The following is a 7,543-nucleotide window of genomic DNA, read 5'->3' as shown; positions in this document are numbered from 1 at the left end:
TTTTAGTCTGTTTATTATGATGAATTGTTGATTTCTGAATGTTCAACCAGTCTTGTATTCTTGAAATAAATCCCATGTGGTCAATGCTGTATTTTCCTTTTTTGTATTGTTGGATTTAATTGACTAAAATTTTTACGTTTATGTTCATGAAGGATATTGGTCTGTTGGTTTCTTTCTTTCTTTTTTTTATAATGTCTTTGCCTGGTTTTGGATCAGGACAATGTTGGCTTCATAGCAAGTTGGACAGCATTTCTTCTTATTCAATTTTCTGAAAGTCTGTGTAGAATTGGTATTATTTCTTCCTTAATTGTTTGGTAGAATCCACCATGCAAGCCATCTGGGCCTAGTGCTTTTTTTATGAGAAAAATATATGGGTTAATACAAGTAAAGTAACTAGAACTGTGCTTGGCTTACAGGAAGTGCTGTTAGCTGTTAATTTTTTAAATGTGTCTATATTTTCCATTAAAGCTTATAATGTGTACTGCAGAAATTAGAAAATATTTTAAACTTTTAAGGAAGAAAAAAATCACAGTGATGCTACTATCCAAAGATCACTACTATTAACATTTCAATTCATTCTTCAGTCTTTTCTACAAATTAATGCTTGTTTATATTGTTATTATTTATATTGCCCTGTATGCAATTTATTAACTTAGCATTTGATTAACATTTCCCATGTAAATAGTTCTTAATAAGTATAATTTAAATGGCTACATATACTCCATTATATGGTCACAACATAATTTAACTATCATTTTGTATTTTTAGAATTGTCCTACTTTCCCTCCACAGTAGATCCAAGCATCTCTTTCCTGTACTCCCATATATATTTATATAAACACACATGCAAACCCTCAGAATATTCCCTCCAGGCCTTCCCTTTATGGTAGTGTTAACATACTCTGACAACAGTTCATATTTACATTGTGTTCACTATGTACTAGGCACTGTAATAAGGGTATCATTATTATCATCCCTATTTAACAAACGAGGAAACTGAAGTACCATGATGCCAAGAAACTTGCCCAATGTAACTAGGTAGGGAATGTGAAAGCCAAGAAAGGCCATCAGGTTCCACAGTCCATGTGACTAACCACTATGCAATAGTGCCTCTCAGCTTATACCTTTAGACTTAAAAAAATTTTTTTTAAACATTTGTTTATTTTTGCGAGACAGAGACAGACAGATCATGACCCAGGGAGGGGCAGAAAGAGAAGGAGACACAGAATCCAAAGCAGGCTCCAGGCTCTGAGCTGTCAGCACAGAGCCCAACGTGGGGCTCCAAGCCATGAATGGTGAGATCATGACCTGAGCCAAAGTCAGATGCTTAACCAACTGTGCCACCCAGGTGCCCCCCTTTAGACTTTTTAATAAGAATTCCATTCCATACCTAAGTTGCTGATCCTGAGATGTTTGAGTTCTTACCCAGCTCACATGCCCTAACCAGGTGCTCCCACCTGGATTTGGAGAGCATTCCTTCCACTTATTACCCATTCCTTGATCTTTTAGTCATTTATAATTTCACTGTCAGCTCCTCCAGTCAGCCAGTTAGAGTACTCATAATCTCAACTGGAAATTGAGACCTAACATCTGATAAAAGGATTCCTTTTCCTACTTTATAAATTTGTTTTTATGAAAATAATGATATATTTTAAACGAATCACTATACATTCAATTTAAAGACTTTATTGAAAAGAGTAAAGTGAGATAAAAATGGAGACTGCCCTAGAAAATGAAAGATATACCAATAAAATGCAGCAGGTTGTATACATTAGTACAAAAAAATACAGGTTGCCTAGAACCCTAAAATGAACATGAGATAAAAGAATTATCATTTACTAATTGTAATCCTCAAAAAAGATAGTATTTCTGCCTTTGTCTTTGTAAATTTATGTTTTGTGTTGAGAACCACAGTATAGTTTCAACAGCTTTTTAAAGGCTATATTCTAGTAAATTAGGATAGGGAGCATATATTTCCAGAAAAGCCTTTGTGTGTGTTCTGCTCAACTTCTGAATCTTTCAGCGAGTGTGTGTGTATTTATTTTGTTTTTGTTTTGTCTTTAACAAACTAGACTATGCTCAAAACCAGCCCTAAGTAAAACTTTTTTCCATTTAATTCCTTTTCAGTGCTGGTCTCCAGTTCTCCACAGTTACTCCCCAGGAGGAAAAGGGCATTAGAACCCCTCCTTCAGTAGCCAGCTTCTAGGTTTAAAAACCCTTCCGCTTCCTCGCCTCTCTTCAGGTATCTTTATCCTACCTTAGTAGATCGGCCCAGAGTTGGTCACCCCACTGAAAGTTGATGTGGAGCGGAATACTTCTCGCTTCGGCTTAACGCTAAGTTTAAAGTAGCCAGCGTCCTTTTCCAAGTTCAATGTTTTTTGCGTTGTTTTTCTGTCAGTCCCCCCTTAAATCCGGGCAGTTTAGTATCAAATGGGTCCTTGGAAGTGCAGCGATCGAGTACAAATCACAAAGTGGGAACAGATGGGACTGCAATCTGTAACCATTTTTGGACAGAAAAAGAACCAATTTCGTGAACCTCCCAAAGTAAATGGGTCTAAAATTTTTAAGTTGTAAGAATAAACTCCGTCAGCACCCATTATCCCTCGTCTGGGGAGTTTTAGGAAACGGTAACCTCAAGTTCGCCTTGTCTCTCACTTGCCTGAGAGCTGATTTCAAGTTCTACTTGAGTTGAATGAGAATCGAAAGAAAAACTATTACACGGAATGAGAAAAGGGTTGGAGGATGCGGGCATCGATCCCGCTACCTCTCGCATGCTAAGCGAGCGCTCTACCATTTGAGCTAATCCCCCACCGCTGGGCACGGCCGGTTATCTCTTCCCCTAGAGAGAGGTCAGAGCATTTAGAAATGGAAAAAATGTTTTTCTTAATCACGTTCTTGATCTGGCGTCACAGCTGAGGCCAAAGTAACAAAAATCAATAAACACTCTCCTTCGAGCCGGAATCGAACCAGCGACCTAAGGATGGCTAGGGACATCAGGGCCTACAGTCCTCCGCTCTACCAGCTGAGCTATCGAAGGGAGCGGGGAGACAGAGTGCCGACTTTTCTTTATAATGTTTACTCATTTTCTAAGCTTCGTGTGCTTTCTACCGCGTTTCTTTCCCGACTCCCAGGTTTGCCCATCACAAGGTATCCTTCTGGTGACCCCACCCCCCCACCCCAACTTCTCATGGCCGCTGGAAAGAGCGTTCGAGTTGCCCCCTCTCCCCGGAGCTCTGAGGAAAAGAGCAGGCGGCTGGCTGGCTCGGGACCTTTCTCTGTATGCTCAGGGGACTCGGGAAACGCCAAAGACGATTTAGAAAGGAGCAGAAGGCCGGGAACTGGCAGCCGCCCCGCAGAGCGCAGACTCACTTCGGCGCTTGTTACTAGGACAGCACGTCCCCGCTTGGGTAATTCACAAAATATTTCATACGAGGGTTGCTGCCATAGGCCAAAACTGGAGCGAAAGTACCAGAATCTCCAAGTGTTCGTTGGAATATTATATTAGGAAAGGAGACCCGTGGAAAGGGCCGTAAATCGTAGAAAGTTGACAAAAAGCGTACTTGTCTCCTTCGAGCCGGAATCGAACCAGCGACCTAAGGATGTCTCCTGCCAGGAAGTCAGCTACAGTCCTCCGCTCTACCAGCTGAGCTATCGAAGGGACGGGCAAACTGTCCGTGCCCCTTGAGACTCAATGTTCAAGAACCCGAGCGAGCACAGCTGCGGGCTAGAGACTGAATAGAGCATGCGTATTCCGGGACGGGGAGGGGAAGGGAGTAAATGCCTGTGTATTGTTTCACGCGTGCGCAGAAACACAACCTGGCTCCCCTTCGTGGGATCCTGACAGACCCCGGAAAGGACCCCTAATGCGTGTGTCCTAGAGCTAGTGGTACCAAGACTCAGCAACTCCGACACCACTTTCCTTTACTTTTCCTTTACCACCCTATATTGGGAGCGACTGCCCGAGTGTGGCCTTACCACTCTAATCTGTATGTCCCCTCAGTTTCTCCTTGTGTGGAGGGCCAGTGGCGCAATGGATAACGCGTCTGACTACGGATCAGAAGATTGTAGGTTCGACTCCTGCCTGGCTCGGCATTTTTGTCACAATGATTTTTTTATAAAGCAAAGATTATTACTTCTTCAGGGTTCCTCAAGTCACAAATGCCGAGAGTATTTTACTGCACTTCGAGTCCAGAAATCTGTTGTGCGTCGCTTCCAGTGCCGCCCCGTCGAATTCTCTCGAGCACTAAGGAGAGGCAGCCGCGGCCGCGCGGCTAACTGCCCGCGAGAGCGTTTCCGACACGGGCGGGGGGAGGCTCTGGGGAAAGCTGGGGAGATCAGCCGCTCAGGAACTCCAGGTAGGAAGCTGGGTTAGGGAAAGTGAAGCCCGCAGTCCCCGTGAGGAAGCTGGTTGAAATGCCAGGGCTGCTTCTGCAGCAGCTTCATTCGTCGGGTCTTGTAAAATAGTTGGACTTTAGTCACCAAAGTCACGAGAAAAACTGCCCACGCACACGCCCTGACAGTGCTGACGAAAGAAAGTTAAGGTATTTTTGATTCGGTTCCTGTTTTACATTTCATCTTAATTAGTGTATCGAGCCTCTCCTAGGTTGTAAGCATAGCATAAAAAACATCGAATAACTTGGATTCTGTTCTCAAGGGTCTTTTAACCGAGAGGGCATAATGTTGGTTTGAATACATTGGATTTTTATTTTGAAGTTATTGATCTTATTTGTGGAGGGTAGTTTAGAATTCTCTTAAATTTCCTCAAGGAAAATAGCAATTTCCAAAAGTAAAAGCTTTAAAAAAAAATGTGAAATTCGGGAAGATATAAGTTAGGGAGGAGAAAATGTGGGGTTAGGAGAAAGGACTAGTTTTTAACTGGGAAAGCAGTCTCCTTAAGGTCACATAAACAGTTAAAGGAAGCTAAAAATTGGGGGGGGGGGGACAAGTACAATTTGAACAAAATGATGGTGGGTTTTATTTTTGTTTCCTAGTGAACATTTTGCCATTTTTGCAGGTAACAAGCTAATATTTGTTTCAAGTTACATAGTATTCCTGAGAGTTTAAAAAAATTACCTCTGTGGGAAGTTGCGGCCATATGTTGCAGGCCTTCTCCCAAGTTTGTTGACAGAACTTTCAAAATGAGTCTCCAAGGAAAGAGCCTCCAACTTATTCTTACTTTCTTCTCATTTTACAAGGGTGACAAGTAAGGGGTTGATTATTTGCAGAGGTCACGGTCATGGCCATCATTACACTGTGGGAGAAACTCTAGCTTCTTGGTGTATCCCCTTCTTGCACTCTTTCCCCAGCAGTCAGCCAGACCAGAGTAACACCCTCCAAGAGGGCCAAGATGGTGGATGATTTCTGGCTCTCTTACTTGTGACAGAAAACAACCATGCCTGGACAGCCTAGTGAAATGTAAAAATCATTGAGGATAAAGATGAAAGCCTAGGCTTTCAGAGATGGGGACAGAAAGAAATAAAACAAAACAAACAAAAAACAGGCTAGCTACAAAAGAATGAAAATCAGATTTTGATCAGATTTCTTATCAGCAATACTGGGTGCTAGAACACAGTAGAGCAAGATTCTTGAAGTTCTCTGGGGAAATAATTTGAACCCAGAACTGTATAAACAATCAAAGTAGCAATCACATATGAGAATAAATAGTTCACACTTGCAAGGTGTCATAAAATTTAAATCCTATGACTCCTTTCTGAAACAAAAAAATAAACATTACTTGAAGATGTTATACTGATTGGGTTCTCTAGGAAGCAGGAGTTGACACAGAACTAGAGTATAAAATTATAGTGGGGAGTAACATCTGTGAATGGAAAAGGAGAGGACACGGTATTAGGTAGGGGTAGTTAGACAGCAATGTGGACCTGATAGGCTTGGTACCTGCAGAGCGAAGATTTCCCTTCAGAGGAGTCCTGAATTGGGTAGGAATGACTAGGTTTTCAGACCATCACTTTGCTCAGTCATAGGCCAAAGACTGAATACCTCCTCTGGAAAGCTGAGGTAGACCCTAAAGGAGGTAACACCTGGAGGCTCTCAGTTAACTATCCTCTCTGCAGCTGGGCAGTTCTTTCTTGAAAGGCAATCAATCTAGCAGCAAATCTCTGTGTCTGCCATAGATGTACTTCAGTAAAAAAAAAAAAAAAAAAAAAAAAAAAAAAAAAAAAAAAATCCAAGAAGAGGAGTACATAGAATTTAAGTAAAAAGGGAACCAGCCAAGAAAGCAATCAGGACAAATTAGGAAAAAACAAAAGGTGTGTCAGAGGGCTCTAAGAAGAAAGGGGAGTCTTTCATAACAGTGTGATTAAGGACCAGGAAGACTTTAGAGATATGATAACGGCTTGTCACTTTTCTCAAAAAGCAAGCCAAAGATAATTAGAAATTTCTGGAAAAAAATACAAAGAGCTTTATAAAGAATTCATGGTCCATGGCACAAAAACAGACATATAGACCAATGGAATAGAATAGAGACTCCAGAATTGGACCCACAAAAGTATGGCCAACTAATCTTTGACAAAGCAGGAAAGAATATCCAGTGAAAAAAAGATAGTCTCTTTAACAAATGGTGCTGGGAGAACTGGACAGCAACATGCAGAAGAATGAAACTAGACCACTTTCTTACACCATTCACAAAAATAAACTCAAAATGGATAAAGGACCTGAATGTGAGGCAGGAAACCATCAAAACCCTAGAGGAGAAAGCAGGAAAAAATCTCTCTGACTTCAGCCGCAGCAATTTCTTACTTGACACATCTCCAACAGCAAGGGAATTAAAAGCAAAAATGAACTATTGGGACCTCTTGAAGATAAAGAGAAAGGAAACAATCAACAAAACTTATAGGCAACCAAAGGATTGGGAAAAGATATTTGTCAATGACATATCTGACAAAGGGCTAGTATCCAAAACCTATAAAGAACTCACCAAACTCCACACCCAAAAATTAAATAATCCAGTGAAGAAATGGGCAGAAAACATGAATAGACACTTCTCTAAAGAAGACATCCGGATGGCCAACAGGCACATGAAAAGATGCTCAACATCACTCTTCATCAGGGAAATAGAAATCAAAACCACACTGAGATACCACCTCACACCAGTCAGAGTGGCTAAAATGAACAAATCAGGAGACTATAGATGCTGGCGAGCATGTGGAGAAACGGGAACCCTCTTGCACTGTTGGTGGGAAGGCAAACTGGTGCAGCCACTCTGGAAAGCAGTGTGGAGTTTCCTCAAAAAATTAAAAATAGATCTACCCTATGACCCAGCAATAGCACTGCTAGGAATTTACCCGAGGGATCCAGGAGTGCTAATGCATAGGGGCACTTGCACCCCAGTGTTTATAGCAGCACTTTCAACAATAGCCAAATTATGGAAAGAGCCTGATGAATGGATAAAGAAATTGTGGTTTATATATACAATGGAATACTACATGGCAATGAGAAAGAATGAAATATGGCCTTTTGTAGCAACGTGGATGGAACTGGAGAGTGTGATGCTAAGTGAAATAAGTCATACAGAGAAAGACAGATA

The 7,543-nt window shown here is 41.4% G+C and overlaps 4 non-coding genes across 4 annotated transcripts; 1 reads left to right on the top strand and 3 right to left on the bottom strand.

Moving 5' to 3' along the window:
- Positions 1-2,736: 2,736 nt before the first annotated feature.
- TRNAA-AGC (transfer RNA alanine (anticodon AGC)) lies at positions 2,737-2,809 on the bottom strand. The gene has a single exon. It is a non-coding gene; the product is annotated as a tRNA-Ala (tRNA).
- A 137-nt stretch (positions 2,810-2,946) lies between these two features.
- Positions 2,947-3,037, bottom strand: TRNAY-GUA (transfer RNA tyrosine (anticodon GUA)). The gene is given in 2 exon segments: positions 2,947-2,982; positions 3,001-3,037. It is a non-coding gene; the product is annotated as a tRNA-Tyr (tRNA).
- Positions 3,038-3,565: 528 nt separating this feature from the next.
- On the bottom strand, positions 3,566-3,658 carry TRNAY-GUA (transfer RNA tyrosine (anticodon GUA)). The gene is made up of 2 exons: positions 3,622-3,658; positions 3,566-3,601 (listed from the first exon to the last, which is right to left on the bottom strand). It is a non-coding gene; the product is annotated as a tRNA-Tyr (tRNA).
- Positions 3,659-4,016: 358 nt separating this feature from the next.
- On the top strand, positions 4,017-4,089 carry TRNAR-ACG (transfer RNA arginine (anticodon ACG)). The gene has a single exon. It is a non-coding gene; the product is annotated as a tRNA-Arg (tRNA).
- The last annotated feature ends 3,454 nt before the right edge of the window (positions 4,090-7,543 follow it).

Source organism: Lynx rufus, unplaced genomic scaffold, assembly GCF_022079265.1.
Source record: "Lynx rufus isolate CCGP_SWC_20201006 ecotype Redwood Valley unplaced genomic scaffold, mLynRuf1.p SCAF_12, whole genome shotgun sequence".
NCBI lineage: Eukaryota > Metazoa > Chordata > Mammalia > Carnivora > Felidae > Lynx > Lynx rufus.
This window is presented reverse-complemented; position numbering and strand designations above follow the sequence as displayed.